General features: G+C 50.0%; 23 non-coding genes across 23 annotated transcripts; all 23 read right to left on the reverse strand.

Annotated features, from left to right (window-relative positions):
• Positions 1-214: 214 nt before the first annotated feature.
• Trnan-guu (transfer RNA asparagine (anticodon GUU)) lies at positions 215-288 on the reverse strand. Its single transcript has one exon. It is a non-coding gene; the product is annotated as a tRNA-Asn (tRNA).
• A 333-nt stretch (positions 289-621) lies between these two features.
• On the reverse strand, positions 622-693 carry Trnat-cgu (transfer RNA threonine (anticodon CGU)). Its single transcript has one exon. It is a non-coding gene; the product is annotated as a tRNA-Thr (tRNA).
• A 690-nt stretch (positions 694-1,383) lies between these two features.
• Trnan-guu (transfer RNA asparagine (anticodon GUU)) lies at positions 1,384-1,457 on the reverse strand. The gene has a single exon. It is a non-coding gene; the product is annotated as a tRNA-Asn (tRNA).
• A 334-nt stretch (positions 1,458-1,791) lies between these two features.
• Positions 1,792-1,863, reverse strand: Trnat-cgu (transfer RNA threonine (anticodon CGU)). Its single transcript has one exon. It is a non-coding gene; the product is annotated as a tRNA-Thr (tRNA).
• A 690-nt stretch (positions 1,864-2,553) lies between these two features.
• On the reverse strand, positions 2,554-2,627 carry Trnan-guu (transfer RNA asparagine (anticodon GUU)). Its single transcript has one exon. It is a non-coding gene; the product is annotated as a tRNA-Asn (tRNA).
• A 333-nt stretch (positions 2,628-2,960) lies between these two features.
• On the reverse strand, positions 2,961-3,032 carry Trnat-cgu (transfer RNA threonine (anticodon CGU)). The gene has a single exon. It is a non-coding gene; the product is annotated as a tRNA-Thr (tRNA).
• Positions 3,033-3,722: 690 nt separating this feature from the next.
• Trnan-guu (transfer RNA asparagine (anticodon GUU)) lies at positions 3,723-3,796 on the reverse strand. The gene has a single exon. It is a non-coding gene; the product is annotated as a tRNA-Asn (tRNA).
• Positions 3,797-4,129: 333 nt separating this feature from the next.
• Positions 4,130-4,201, reverse strand: Trnat-cgu (transfer RNA threonine (anticodon CGU)). Its single transcript has one exon. It is a non-coding gene; the product is annotated as a tRNA-Thr (tRNA).
• A 690-nt stretch (positions 4,202-4,891) lies between these two features.
• Positions 4,892-4,965, reverse strand: Trnan-guu (transfer RNA asparagine (anticodon GUU)). The gene has a single exon. It is a non-coding gene; the product is annotated as a tRNA-Asn (tRNA).
• Positions 4,966-5,299: 334 nt separating this feature from the next.
• Positions 5,300-5,371, reverse strand: Trnat-cgu (transfer RNA threonine (anticodon CGU)). Its single transcript has one exon. It is a non-coding gene; the product is annotated as a tRNA-Thr (tRNA).
• Positions 5,372-6,061: 690 nt separating this feature from the next.
• Positions 6,062-6,135, reverse strand: Trnan-guu (transfer RNA asparagine (anticodon GUU)). Its single transcript has one exon. It is a non-coding gene; the product is annotated as a tRNA-Asn (tRNA).
• A 333-nt stretch (positions 6,136-6,468) lies between these two features.
• Positions 6,469-6,540, reverse strand: Trnat-cgu (transfer RNA threonine (anticodon CGU)). Its single transcript has one exon. It is a non-coding gene; the product is annotated as a tRNA-Thr (tRNA).
• Positions 6,541-7,230: 690 nt separating this feature from the next.
• Positions 7,231-7,304, reverse strand: Trnan-guu (transfer RNA asparagine (anticodon GUU)). The gene has a single exon. It is a non-coding gene; the product is annotated as a tRNA-Asn (tRNA).
• A 333-nt stretch (positions 7,305-7,637) lies between these two features.
• On the reverse strand, positions 7,638-7,709 carry Trnat-cgu (transfer RNA threonine (anticodon CGU)). Its single transcript has one exon. It is a non-coding gene; the product is annotated as a tRNA-Thr (tRNA).
• A 690-nt stretch (positions 7,710-8,399) lies between these two features.
• On the reverse strand, positions 8,400-8,473 carry Trnan-guu (transfer RNA asparagine (anticodon GUU)). The gene has a single exon. It is a non-coding gene; the product is annotated as a tRNA-Asn (tRNA).
• Positions 8,474-8,806: 333 nt separating this feature from the next.
• Trnat-cgu (transfer RNA threonine (anticodon CGU)) lies at positions 8,807-8,878 on the reverse strand. The gene has a single exon. It is a non-coding gene; the product is annotated as a tRNA-Thr (tRNA).
• A 690-nt stretch (positions 8,879-9,568) lies between these two features.
• On the reverse strand, positions 9,569-9,642 carry Trnan-guu (transfer RNA asparagine (anticodon GUU)). The gene has a single exon. It is a non-coding gene; the product is annotated as a tRNA-Asn (tRNA).
• Positions 9,643-9,974: 332 nt separating this feature from the next.
• Trnat-cgu (transfer RNA threonine (anticodon CGU)) lies at positions 9,975-10,046 on the reverse strand. Its single transcript has one exon. It is a non-coding gene; the product is annotated as a tRNA-Thr (tRNA).
• A 690-nt stretch (positions 10,047-10,736) lies between these two features.
• On the reverse strand, positions 10,737-10,810 carry Trnan-guu (transfer RNA asparagine (anticodon GUU)). Its single transcript has one exon. It is a non-coding gene; the product is annotated as a tRNA-Asn (tRNA).
• A 334-nt stretch (positions 10,811-11,144) lies between these two features.
• On the reverse strand, positions 11,145-11,216 carry Trnat-cgu (transfer RNA threonine (anticodon CGU)). Its single transcript has one exon. It is a non-coding gene; the product is annotated as a tRNA-Thr (tRNA).
• A 690-nt stretch (positions 11,217-11,906) lies between these two features.
• Positions 11,907-11,980, reverse strand: Trnan-guu (transfer RNA asparagine (anticodon GUU)). Its single transcript has one exon. It is a non-coding gene; the product is annotated as a tRNA-Asn (tRNA).
• Positions 11,981-12,313: 333 nt separating this feature from the next.
• On the reverse strand, positions 12,314-12,385 carry Trnat-cgu (transfer RNA threonine (anticodon CGU)). Its single transcript has one exon. It is a non-coding gene; the product is annotated as a tRNA-Thr (tRNA).
• Positions 12,386-13,075: 690 nt separating this feature from the next.
• On the reverse strand, positions 13,076-13,149 carry Trnan-guu (transfer RNA asparagine (anticodon GUU)). The gene has a single exon. It is a non-coding gene; the product is annotated as a tRNA-Asn (tRNA).
• Positions 13,150-13,482: the final 333 nt, after the last annotated feature.

Raw genomic sequence — 13,482 nt, forward strand, 5'->3', positions numbered from 1 at the left:
GTGGTCGTCGCTCTACTGCAATGTCACACGTGCCGAATGAATAGGAAAACAGTAGAACGTCCGCATAGGGCCATGTTTTTACCTCCACTGTCACGTGGCTGAATGTGTATAAGGGTGTGTGGCATCATTCAAACACAGCCAAACTGTCACTCTAGCTGTGTATCTCTATCAAAGTGGACATATGTCTTCACCTCGGTGGCGATTAAAACGATTTCGCCCCCGGGTGGGCTCGAACCACCAACCTTTCGGTTAACAGCCGAACGCGCTAGCCGATTGCGCCACGGAGGCCTTGACTTGCGGTCACTCCTGCTCTCTTTATCAATGCAACTCGTATACTTTCTGCAGGCACCTCGCAGAATGGTAGTATCTGCTTACGCCTCTTCACATGGATAACGTGCATGCACACTGTAGCGGAGCTCATTAACGAATGACATCGCCAAGCATGACATTCTACTACAAAATGCATACAAAACAGTGTTCCGCCTACACATTCAGTAAACCTCTGATGCAAGTAGAGCATTCTTTATCGGTTGTAGAACTTCCCCTTCATTCAGTGCACTGCCATTTGTTAGATGCTGCTCGAGCTAGCTCTGCTCTCAGCAGCAACGTTAAAAGAATGAATGCCTTCTGTGAGGGTCGAACTCACGACCCCTGGTTTACGAGACCAGTGCTCTACCACAGAGCTAAGAAGGCCGCAGCTTTGCCTTCGTGAGCTACTCCTGAATTGTCACGTCATCATACTGAATCTTACAGCCCTCGACCAGATATCGGATTTGACACACACATGCTGCTGGGGGTGTCCACCTTACCGTTTTCCAACTCTCTTCACTGTTTCACCCTTACGATCGACGACGAGCGTCAAGCCACCAAAGGTTTGCGGTCTGCGAAAAACTTGACCTAGTGCACAGCTTGTGGGATAGCGTGGCTCTACTGTGAAACGCGCCTTTCGACTCCTCTCTCCGGCTACAGTATGCTGTCGTCCACAGTGGCACTGAAGTTGCCCATTGGGCTTCATGTAAGGCGACTGCACGCCGCTCGGCCAACAGCGGCCTACTGCAGACCGACACTTAAGAGACGCCAAATGCAGATCGACATCGAGAGAGAGGCCCTGTCACATGGCACTCGCGGTGTATACGCTGAAATGAAATGTAAATAATACATCTTTTGTAGTGGTCGTCGCTCTATTGCAGTGTCACACATGCCGAATGAATAGGAAAACAGTAGAACGTCCGCATAGGGCCATGCTTTTACCTCCACTGTCACGTGGCTGAATGTGTATAACGCTGTGTGGCATCATTCAAACACAGCCAAACTGTCACTCTAGCTGTGTATCTCTATCAAAGTGGACATATGTCTTCACCTCGGTGGCGATTAAAACGATTTCGCCCCCGGGTGGGCTCGAACCACCAACCTTTCGGTTAACAGCCGAACGCGCTAGCCGATTGCGCCACGGAGGCCTTGACTTGCGGTCACTCCTGCTCTCTTTATCAATGCAACTCGTATACTTTCTGCAGGCACCTCGCAGAATGGTAGTATCTGCTTACGCCTCTTCACATGGAAAACGTGCATGCACACTGTAGCGGAGCTCATTAACGAATGACATCGCCAAGCATGACATTCTACTACAAAATGCATACAAAACAGTGTTCCGCCTACACATTCAGTAAACCTCTGATGCAAGTAGAGCATTCTTTATCGGTTGTAGAACTTCCCCTTCATTCAGTGCACTGCCATTTGTTAGATGCTGCTCGAGCTAGCTCTGCTCTCAGCAGCAAAGTTAAAAAAAATGAATGCCTTCTGTGAGGGTCGAACTCACGACCCCTGGTTTACGAGACCAGTGCTCTACCACAGAGCTAAGAAGGCCGCAGCTTTGCCTTCGTGAGCTACTCCCGAATTGTCACGTCATCATACTGAATCTTACAGCCCTCGACCAGAAGTCGGATTTGACACACACATGCTGCTGGGGGTGTCCACCTTACCGTTTTCCAACTCTCTTCACTGTTTCACCCTTACGATCGACGACGAGCGTCAAGCCACCAAAGGTTTGCGGTCTGCGAAAAACTTGACCTAGTGCACAGCTTGTGGGATAGCGTGGCTCTACTGTGAAACGCGCCTTTCGACTCCTCTCTCCGGCTACAGTATGCTGTCGTCCACAGTGGCACTGAAGTTGCCCATTGGGCTTCATGTAAGGCGACTGCACGCCGCTCGGCCAACAGCGGCCTACTGCAGACCGACACTTAAGAGACGCCAAATGCAGATCGACATCGAGAGAGAGGCCCTGTCACATGGCACTCGCGGTGTATACGCTGAAATGAAATGTAAATAATACATCTTTTGTAGTGGTCGTCGCTCTACTGCAGTGTCACACATGCCGAATGAATAGGAAAACAGTAGAACGTCCGCATAGGGCCATGCTTTTACCTCCACTGTCACGTGGCTGAATGTGTATAAGGCTGTGTGGCATCATTCAAACACAGCCTAACTGTCACTCTAGCTGTGTATCTCTATCAAAGTGGACATATGTCATCACCTCGGTGGCGATTAAAACGATTTCGCCCCCGGGTGGGCTCGAACCACCAACCTTTCGGTTAACAGCCGAACGCGCTAGCCGATTGCGCCACGGAGGCCTTGACTTGCGGTTACTCCTGCTCTCTTTATCAATGCAACTCGTATACTTTCTGCAGGCACCTCGCAGAATGGTAGTATCTGCTTACGCCTCTTCACATGGATAACGTGCATGCACACTGTAGCGGAGCTCATTACCGAATGACATCGCCAAGCATGAAATTCTACTACAAAATGCATACAAAACAGTGTTCCGCCTACACATTCAGTAAACCTCTGATGCAAGTAGAGCATTCTTTATCGGTTGTAGAACTTCCCCTTCATTCAGTGCACTGCCATTTGTTAGATGCTGCTCGAGCTAGCTCTGCTCTCAGCAGCAACGTTAAAAAAATGAATGCCTTCTGTGAGGGTCGAACTCACGACCCCTGGTTTACGAGACCAGTGCTCTACCACTGAGCTAAGAAGGCCGCAGCTTTGCCTTCGTGAGCTACTCCCGAATTGTCACGTCATCATACTGAATCTTACAGCCCTCGATCAGAAGTCGGATTTGACACACACATGCTGCTGGGGGTGTCCACCTTACCGTTTTCCAACTCTCTTCACTGTTTCACCCTTACGATCGACGACGAGCGTCAAGCCACCAAAGGTTTGCGGTCTGCGAAAAACTTGACCTAGTGCACAGCTTGTGGGATAGCGTGGCTCTACTGTGAAACGCGCCTTTCGACTCCTCTCTCCGGCTACAGTATGCTGTCGTCCACAGTGGCACTGAAGTTGCCCATTGGGCTTCATGTAAGGCGACTGCACGCCGCTCGGCCAACAGCGGCCTACTGCAGACCGACACTTAAGAGACGCCAAATGCAGATCGACATCGAGAGAGAGGCCCTGTCACATGGCACTCGCGGTGTATACGCTGAAATGAAATGTAAATAATACATCTTTTGTAGTGGTCGTCGCTCTACTGCAGTGTCACACATGCCGAATGAATAGGAAAACAGTAGAACGTCCGCATAGGGCCATGCTTTTACCTCCACTGTCACGTGGCTGAATGTGTATAAGGCTGTGTGGCATCATTCAAACACAGCCTAACTGTCACTCTAGCTGTGTATCTCTATCAAAGTGGACATATGTCATCACCTCGGTGGCGATTAAAACGATTTCGCCCCCGGGTGGGCTCGAACCACCAACCTTTCGGTTAACAGCCGAACGCGCTAGCCGATTGCGCCACGGAGGCCTTGACTTGCGGTTACTCCTGCTCTCTTTATCAATGCAACTCGTATACTTTCTGCAGGCACCTCGCAGAATGGTAGTATCTGCTTACGCCTCTTCACATGGATAACGTGCATGCACACTGTAGCGGAGCTCATTACCGAATGACATCGCCAAGCATGAAATTCTACTACAAAATGCATACAAAACAGTGTTCCGCCTACACATTCAGTAAACCTCTGATGCAAGTAGAGCATTCTTTATCGGTTGTAGAACTTCCCCTTCATTCAGTGCACTGCCATTTGTTAGATGCTGCTCGAGCTAGCTCTGCTCTCAGCAGCAACGTTAAAAAAATGAATGCCTTCTGTGAGGGTCGAACTCACGACCCCTGGTTTACGAGACCAGTGCTCTACCACTGAGCTAAGAAGGCCGCAGCTTTGCCTTCGTGAGCTACTCCCGAATTGTCACGTCATCATACTGAATCTTACAGCCCTCGACCAGAAGTCGGATTTGACACACACATGCTGCTGGGGGTGTCCACCTTACCGTTTTCCAACTCTCTTCACTGTTTCACCCTTACGATCGACGACGAGCGTCAAGCCACCAAAGGTTTGCGGTCTGCGAAAAACTTGACCTAGTGCACAGCTTGTGGGATAGCGTGGCTCTACTGTGAAACGCGCCTTTCGACTCCTCTCTCCGGCTACAGTATGCTGTCGTCCACAGTGGCACTGAAGTTGCCCATTGGGCTTCATGTAAGGCGACTGCACGCCGCTCGGCCAACAGCGGCCTACTGCAGACCGACACTTAAGAGACGCCAAATGCAGATCGACATCGAGAGAGAGGCCCTGTCACATGGCACTCGCGGTGTATACGCTGAAATGAAATGTAAATAATACATCTTTTGTAGTGGTCGTCGCTCTATTGCAGTGTCACACATGCCGAATGAATAGGAAAACAGTAGAACGTCCGCATAGGGCCATGCTTTTACCTCCACTGTCACGTGGCTGAATGTGTATAACGCTGTGTGGCATCATTCAAACACAGCCAAACTGTCACTCTAGCTGTGTATCTCTATCAAAGTGGACATATGTCTTCACCTCGGTGGCGATTAAAACGATTTCGCCCCCGGGTGGGCTCGAACCACCAACCTTTCGGTTAACAGCCGAACGCGCTAGCCGATTGCGCCACGGAGGCCTTGACTTGCGGTCACTCCTGCTCTCTTTATCAATGCAACTCGTATACTTTCTGCAGGCACCTCGCAGAATGGTAGTATCTGCTTACGCCTCTTCACATGGAAAACGTGCATGCACACTGTAGCGGAGCTCATTAACGAATGACATCGCCAAGCATGACATTCTACTACAAAATGCATACAAAACAGTGTTCCGCCTACACATTCAGTAAACCTCTGATGCAAGTAGAGCATTCTTTATCGGTTGTAGAACTTCCCCTTCATTCAGTGCACTGCCATTTGTTAGATGCTGCTCGAGCTAGCTCTGCTCTCAGCAGCAAAGTTAAAAAAAATGAATGCCTTCTGTGAGGGTCGAACTCACGACCCCTGGTTTACGAGACCAGTGCTCTACCACAGAGCTAAGAAGGCCGCAGCTTTGCCTTCGTGAGCTACTCCCGAATTGTCACGTCATCATACTGAATCTTACAGCCCTCGACCAGAAGTCGGATTTGACACACACATGCTGCTGGGGGTGTCCACCTTACCGTTTTCCAACTCTCTTCACTGTTTCACCCTTACGATCGACGACGAGCGTCAAGCCACCAAAGGTTTGCGGTCTGCGAAAAACTTGACCTAGTGCACAGCTTGTGGGATAGCGTGGCTCTACTGTGAAACGCGCCTTTCGACTCCTCTCTCCGGCTACAGTATGCTGTCGTCCACAGTGGCACTGAAGTTGCCCATTGGGCTTCATGTAAGGCGACTGCACGCCGCTCGGCCAACAGCGGCCTACTGCAGACCGACACTTAAGAGACGCCAAATGCAGATCGACATCGAGAGAGAGGCCCTGTCACATGGCACTCGCGGTGTATACGCTGAAATGAAATGTAAATAATACATCTTTTGTAGTGGTCGTCGCTCTACTGCAGTGTCACACATGCCGAATGAATAGGAAAACAGTAGAACGTCCGCATAGGGCCATGCTTTTACCTCCACTGTCACGTGGCTGAATGTGTATAAGGCTGTGTGGCATCATTCAAACACAGCCTAACTGTCACTCTAGCTGTGTATCTCTATCAAAGTGGACATATGTCATCACCTCGGTGGCGATTAAAACGATTTCGCCCCCGGGTGGGCTCGAACCACCAACCTTTCGGTTAACAGCCGAACGCGCTAGCCGATTGCGCCACGGAGGCCTTGACTTGCGGTTACTCCTGCTCTCTTTATCAATGCAACTCGTATACTTTCTGCAGGCACCTCGCAGAATGGTAGTATCTGCTTACGCCTCTTCACATGGATAACGTGCATGCACACTGTAGCGGAGCTCATTACCGAATGACATCGCCAAGCATGAAATTCTACTACAAAATGCATACAAAACAGTGTTCCGCCTACACATTCAGTAAACCTCTGATGCAAGTAGAGCATTCTTTATCGGTTGTAGAACTTCCCCTTCATTCAGTGCACTGCCATTTGTTAGATGCTGCTCGAGCTAGCTCTGCTCTCAGCAGCAACGTTAAAAAAATGAATGCCTTCTGTGAGGGTCGAACTCACGACCCCTGGTTTACGAGACCAGTGCTCTACCACTGAGCTAAGAAGGCCGCAGCTTTGCCTTCGTGAGCTACTCCCGAATTGTCACGTCATCATACTGAATCTTACAGCCCTCGACCAGAAGTCGGATTTGACACACACATGCTGCTGGGGGTGTCCACCTTACCGTTTTCCAACTCTCTTCACTGTTTCACCCTTACGATCGACGACGAGCGTCAAGCCACCAAAGGTTTGCGGTCTGCGAAAAACTTGACCTAGTGCACAGCTTGTGGGATAGCGTGGCTCTACTGTGAAACGCGCCTTTCGACTCCTCTCTCCGGCTACAGTATGCTGTCGTCCACAGTGGCACTGAAGTTGCCCATTGGGCTTCATGTAAGGCGACTGCACGCCGCTCGGCCAACAGCGGCCTACTGCAGACCGACACTTAAGAGACGCCAAATGCAGATCGACATCGAGAGAGAGGCCCTGTCACATGGCACTCGCGGTGTATACGCTGAAATGAAATGTAAATAATACATCTTTTGTAGTGGTCGTCGCTCTACTGCAATGTCACACGTGCCGAATGAATAGGAAAACAGTAGAACGTCCGCATAGGGCCATGTTTTTACCTCCACTGTCACGTGGCTGAATGTGTATAAGGGTGTGTGGCATCATTCAAACACAGCCAAACTGTCACTCTAGCTGTGTATCTCTATCAAAGTGGACTTATGTCTTCACCTCGGTGGCGATTAAAACGATTTCGCCCCCGGGTGGGCTCGAACCACCAACCTTTCGGTTAACAGCCGAACGCGCTAGCCGATTGCGCCACGGAGGCCTTGACTTGCGGTCACTCCTGCTCTCTTTATCAATGCAACTCGTATACTTTCTGCAGGCACCTCGCAGAATGGTAGTATCTGCTTACGCCTCTTCACATGGATAACGTGCATGCACACTGTAGCGGAGCTCATTAACGAATGACATCGCCAAGCATGACATTCTACTACAAAATGCATACAAAACAGTGTTCCGCCTACACATTCAGTAAACCTCTGATGCAAGTAGAGCATTCTTTATCGGTTGTAGAACTTCCCCTTCATTCAGTGCACTGCCATTTGTTAGATGCTGCTCGAGCTAGCTCTGCTCTCAGCAGCAACGTTAAAAGAATGAATGCCTTCTGTGAGGGTCGAACTCACGACCCCTGGTTTACGAGACCAGTGCTCTACCACAGAGCTAAGAAGGCCGCAGCTTTGCCTTCGTGAGCTACTCCTGAATTGTCACGTCATCATACTGAATCTTACAGCCCTCGACCAGATATCGGATTTGACACACACATGCTGCTGGGGGTGTCCACCTTACCGTTTTCCAACTCTCTTCACTGTTTCATCCTTACGATCGACGACGAGCGTCAAGCCACCAAAGGTTTGCGGTCTGCGAAAAACTTGACCTAGTGCACAGCTTGTGGGATAGCGTGGCTCTACTGTGAAACGCGCCTTTCGACTCCTCTCTCCGGCTACAGTATGCTGTCGTCCACAGTGGCACTGAAGTTGCCCATTGGGCTTCATGTAAGGCGACTGCACGCCGCTCGGCCAACAGCGGCCTACTGCAGACCGATACTTAAGAGACGCCAAATGCAGATCGACATCGAGAGAGAGGCCCTGTCACATGGCACTCGCGGTGTATACGCTGAAATGAAATGTAAATAATACATCTTTTGTAGTGGTCGTCGCTCTACTGCAATGTCACACGTGCCGAATGAATAGGAAAACTGTAGAACGTCCGCATAGGGCCATGTTTTTACCTCCACTGTCACGTGGCTGAATGTGTATAAGGGTGTGTGGCATCATTCAAACACAGCCAAACTGTCACTCTAGCTGTGTATCTCTATCAAAGTGGACATATGTCTTCACCTCGGTGGCGATTAAAACGATTTCGCCCCCGGGTGGGCTCGAACCACCAACCTTTCGGTTAACAGCCGAACGCGCTAGCCGATTGCGCCACGGAGGCCTTGACTTGCGGTCACTCCTGCTCTCTTTATCAATGCAACTCGTATACTTTCTGCAGGCACCTCGCAGAATGGTAGTATCTGCTTACGCCTCTTCACATGGATAACGTGCATGCACACTGTAGCGGAGCTCATTAACGAATGACATCGCCAAGCATGACATTCTACTACAAAATGCATACAAAACAGTGTTCCGCCTACACATTCAGTAAACCTCTGATGCAAGTAGAGCATTCTTTATCGGTTGTAGAACTTCCCCTTCATTCAGTGCACTGCCATTTGTTAGATGCTGCTCGAGCTAGCTCTGCTCTCAGCAGCAACGTTAAAAAAATGAATGCCTTCTGTGAGGGTCGAACTCACGACCCCTGGTTTACGAGACCAGTGCTCTACCACTGAGCTAAGAAGGCCGCAGCTTTGCCTTCGTGAGCTACTCCCGAATTGTCACGTCATCATACTGAATCTTACAGCCCTCGACCAGAAGTCGGATTTGACACACACATGCTGCTGGGGGTGTCCACCTTACCGTTTTCCAACTCTCTTCACTGTTTCATCCTTACGATCGACGACGAGCGTCAAGCCACCAAAGGTTTGCGGTCTGCGAAAAACTTGACCTAGTGCACAGCTTGTGGGATAGCGTGGCTCTACTGTGAAACGCGCCTTTCGACTCCTCTCTCCGGCTACAGTATGCTGTCGTCCACAGTGGCACTGAAGTTGCCCATTGGGCTTCATGTAAGGCGACTGCACGCCGCTCGGCCAACAGCGGCCTACTGCAGACCGACACTTAAGAGACGCCAAATGCAGATCGACATCGAGAGAGAGGCCCTGTCACCTGGCACTCGCGGTGTATACGCTGAAATGAAATGTAAATAATACATCTTTTGTAGTGGTCGTCGCTCTACTGCAATGTCACACGTGCCGAATGAATAGGAAAACAGTAGAACGTCCGCATAGGGCCATGTTTTTACCTCCACTGTCACGTGGCTGAATGTGTATAAGGCTGTGTGGCATCATTCAAACACAGCCAAACTGTCACTCTAGCTGTGTATCTCTATCAAAGTGGACATATGTCTTCACCTCGGTGGCGATTAAAACGATTTCGCCCCCAGGTGGGCTCGAACAACCATCCTTTCGGTTAACAGCCGAACGCGCTAGCCGATTGCGCCACGGAGGCCTTGACTTGCGGTCACTCCTGCTCTCTTTATCAATGCAACTCGTATACTTTCTGCAGGCACCTCGCAGAATGGTAGTATCTGCTTACGCCTCTTCACATGGATAACGTGCATGCACACTGTAGCGGAGCTCATTAACGAATGACATCGCCAAGCATGACATTCTACTACAAAATGCATACAAAACATTGTTCCGCCTACACATTCAGTAAACCTCTGATGCAAGTAGAGAATTCTTTATCGGTTGTAGATCTTCCCCTTCATTCAGTGCACTGCCATTTGTTAGATGCTGCTCGAGCTAGCTCTGCTCTCAGCAGCAACGTTAAAAAATGAATGCCTTCTGTGAGGGTCGAACTCACGACCCCTGGTTTACGAGACCAGTGCTCTACCACAGAGCTAAGAAGGCCGCAGCTTTGCCTTCCTGAGCTACTCCCGAATTGTCACGTCATCATACTGAATCTTACAGCCCTCGACCAGATATCGGATTTGACACACACATGCTGCTGGGGGTGTCCACCTTACCGTTTTCCAACTCTCTTCACTGTTTCACCCTTACGATCGACGACGAGCGTCAAGCCACCAAAGGTTTGCGGTCTGCGAAAAACTTGACCTAGTGCACAGCTTGTGGGATAGCGTGGCTCTACTGTGAAACGCGCCTTTCGACTCCTCTCTCCGGCTACAGTATGCTGTCGTCCACAGTGGCACTGAAGTTGCCCATTGGGCTTCATGTAAGGCGACTGCACGCCGCTCGGCCAACAGCGGCCTACTGCAGACCGACACTTAAGAGACGCCAAATGCAGATCGACATCGAGAGAGAGGCCCTGTCACATGGCACTCGCGGTGTATACGCTGAAATGAAATGTAAATAATACATCTTTTGTAGTGGTCGTCGCTCTATTGCAGTGTCACACATGCCGAATGAATAGGAAAACAGTAGAACGTCCGCATAGGGCCATGCTTTTACCTCCACTGTCACGTGGCTGAATGTGTATAACGCTGTGTGGCATCATTCAAACACAGCCAAACTGTCACTCTAGCTGTGTATCTCTATCAAAGTGGACATATGTCTTCACCTCGGTGGCGATTAAAACGATTTCGCCCCCGGGTGGGCTCGAACCACCAACCTTTCGGTTAACAGCCGAACGCGCTAGCCGATTGCGCCACGGAGGCCTTGACTTGCGGTCACTCCTGCTCTCTTTATCAATGCAACTCGTATACTTTCTGCAGGCACCTCGCAGAATGGTAGTATCTGCTTACGCCTCTTCACATGGAAAACGTGCATGCACACTGTAGCGGAGCTCATTAACGAATGACATCGCCAAGCATGACATTCTACTACAAAATGCATACAAAACAGTGTTCCGCCTACACATTCAGTAAACCTCTGATGCAAGTAGAGCATTCTTTATCGGTTGTAGAACTTCCCCTTCATTCAGTGCACTGCCATTTGTTAGATGCTGCTCGAGCTAGCTCTGCTCTCAGCAGCAAAGTTAAAAAAAATGAATGCCTTCTGTGAGGGTCGAACTCACGACCCCTGGTTTACGAGACCAGTGCTCTACCACAGAGCTAAGAAGGCCGCAGCTTTGCCTTCGTGAGCTACTCCCGAATTGTCACGTCATCATACTGAATCTTACAGCCCTCGACCAGAAGTCGGATTTGACACACACATGCTGCTGGGGGTGTCCACCTTACCGTTTTCCAACTCTCTTCACTGTTTCACCCTTACGATCGACGACGAGCGTCAAGCCACCAAAGGTTTGCGGTCTGCGAAAAACTTGACCTAGTGCACAGCTTGTGGGATAGCGTGGCTCTACTGTGAAACGCGCCTTTCGACTCCTCTCTCCGGCTACAGTATGCTGTCGTCCACAGTGGCACTGAAGTTGCCCATTGGGCTTCATGTAAGGCGACTGCACGCCGCTCGGCCAACAGCGGCCTACTGCAGACCGACACTTAAGAGACGCCAAATGCAGATCGACATCGAGAGAGAGGCCCTGTCACATGGCACTCGCGGTGTATACGCTGAAATGAAATGTAAATAATACATCTTTTGTAGTGGTCGTCGCTCTACTGCAGTGTCACACATGCCGAATGAATAGGAAAACAGTAGAACGTCCGCATAGGGCCATGCTTTTACCTCCACTGTCACGTGGCTGAATGTGTATAAGGCTGTGTGGCATCATTCAAACACAGCCTAACTGTCACTCTAGCTGTGTATCTCTATCAAAGTGGACATATGTCATCACCTCGGTGGCGATTAAAACGATTTCGCCCCCGGGTGGGCTCGAACCACCAACCTTTCGGTTAACAGCCGAACGCGCTAGCCGATTGCGCCACGGAGGCCTTGACTTGCGGTTACTCCTGCTCTCTTTATCAATGCAACTCGTATACTTTCTGCAGGCACCTCGCAGAATGGTAGTATCTGCTTACGCCTCTTCACATGGATAACGTGCATGCACACTGTAGCGGAGCTCATTACCGAATGACATCGCCAAGCATGAAATTCTACTACAAAATGCATACAAAACAGTGTTCCGCCTACACATTCAGTAAACCTCTGATGCAAGTAGAGCATTCTTTATCGGTTGTAGAACTTCCCCTTCATTCAGTGCACTGCCATTTGTTAGATGCTGCTCGAGCTAGCTCTGCTCTCAGCAGCAACGTTAAAAAAATGAATGCCTTCTGTGAGGGTCGAACTCACGACCCCTGGTTTACGAGACCAGTGCTCTACCACTGAGCTAAGAAGGCCGCAGCTTTGCCTTCGTGAGCTACTCCCGAATTGTCACGTCATCATACTGAATCTTACAGCCCTCGACCAGATATCGGATTTGACACACACATGCTGCTGGGGGTGTCCACCTTACCGTTTTCCAAGTCTCTTCACTGTTTCACCCTTACGATCGACGACGAGCGTCAAGCCACCAAAGGTTTGCGGTCTGCGAAAAACTTGACCTAGTGCACAGCTTGTGGGATAGCGTGGCTCTACTGTGAAACGCGCCTTTCGACTCCTCTCTCCGGCTACAGTATGCTGTCGTCCACAGTGGCACTGAAGTTGCCCATTGGGCTTCATGTAAGGCGACTGCACGCCGCTCGGCCAACAGCGGCCTACTGCAGACCGACACTTAAGAGACGCCAAATGCAGATCGACATCGAGAGAGAGGCCCTGTCACATGGCACTCGCGGTGTATACGCTGAAATGAAATGTAAATAATACATCTTTTGTAGTGGTCGTCGCTCTACTGCAATGTCACACGTGCCGAATGAATAGGAAAACAGTAGAACGTCCGCATAGGGCCATGTTTTTACCTCCACTGTCACGTGGCTGAATGTGTATAAGGGTGTGTGGCATCATTCAAACACAGCCAAACTGTCACTCTAGCTGTGTATCTCTATCAAAGTGGACATATGTCTTCACCTCGGTGGCGATTAAAACGATTTCGCCCCCGGGTGGGCTCGAACCACCAACCTTTCGGTTAACAGCCGAACGCGCTAGCCGATTGCGCCACGGAGGCCTTGACTTGCGGTCACTCCTGCTCTCTTTATCAATGCAACTCGTATACTTTCTGCAGGCACCTCGCAGAATGGTAGTATCTGCTTACGCCTCTTCACATGGATAACGTGCATGCACACTGTAGCGGAGCTCATTAACGAATGACATCGCCAAGCATGACATTCTACTACAAAATGCATACAAAACAGTGTTCCGCCTACACATTCAGTAAACCTCTGATGCAAGTAGAGCATTCTTTATCGGTTGTAGAACTTCCCCTTCATTCAGTGCACTGCCATTTGTTAGATGCTGCTCGAGCTAGCTCTGCTCTCAGCAGCAACGTTAAAAAAATGAA

This window comes from Schistocerca cancellata, unplaced genomic scaffold (genome assembly GCF_023864275.1).
Source record: "Schistocerca cancellata isolate TAMUIC-IGC-003103 unplaced genomic scaffold, iqSchCanc2.1 HiC_scaffold_826, whole genome shotgun sequence".
In the NCBI taxonomy this organism is placed as follows: domain Eukaryota; kingdom Metazoa; phylum Arthropoda; class Insecta; order Orthoptera; family Acrididae; genus Schistocerca; species Schistocerca cancellata.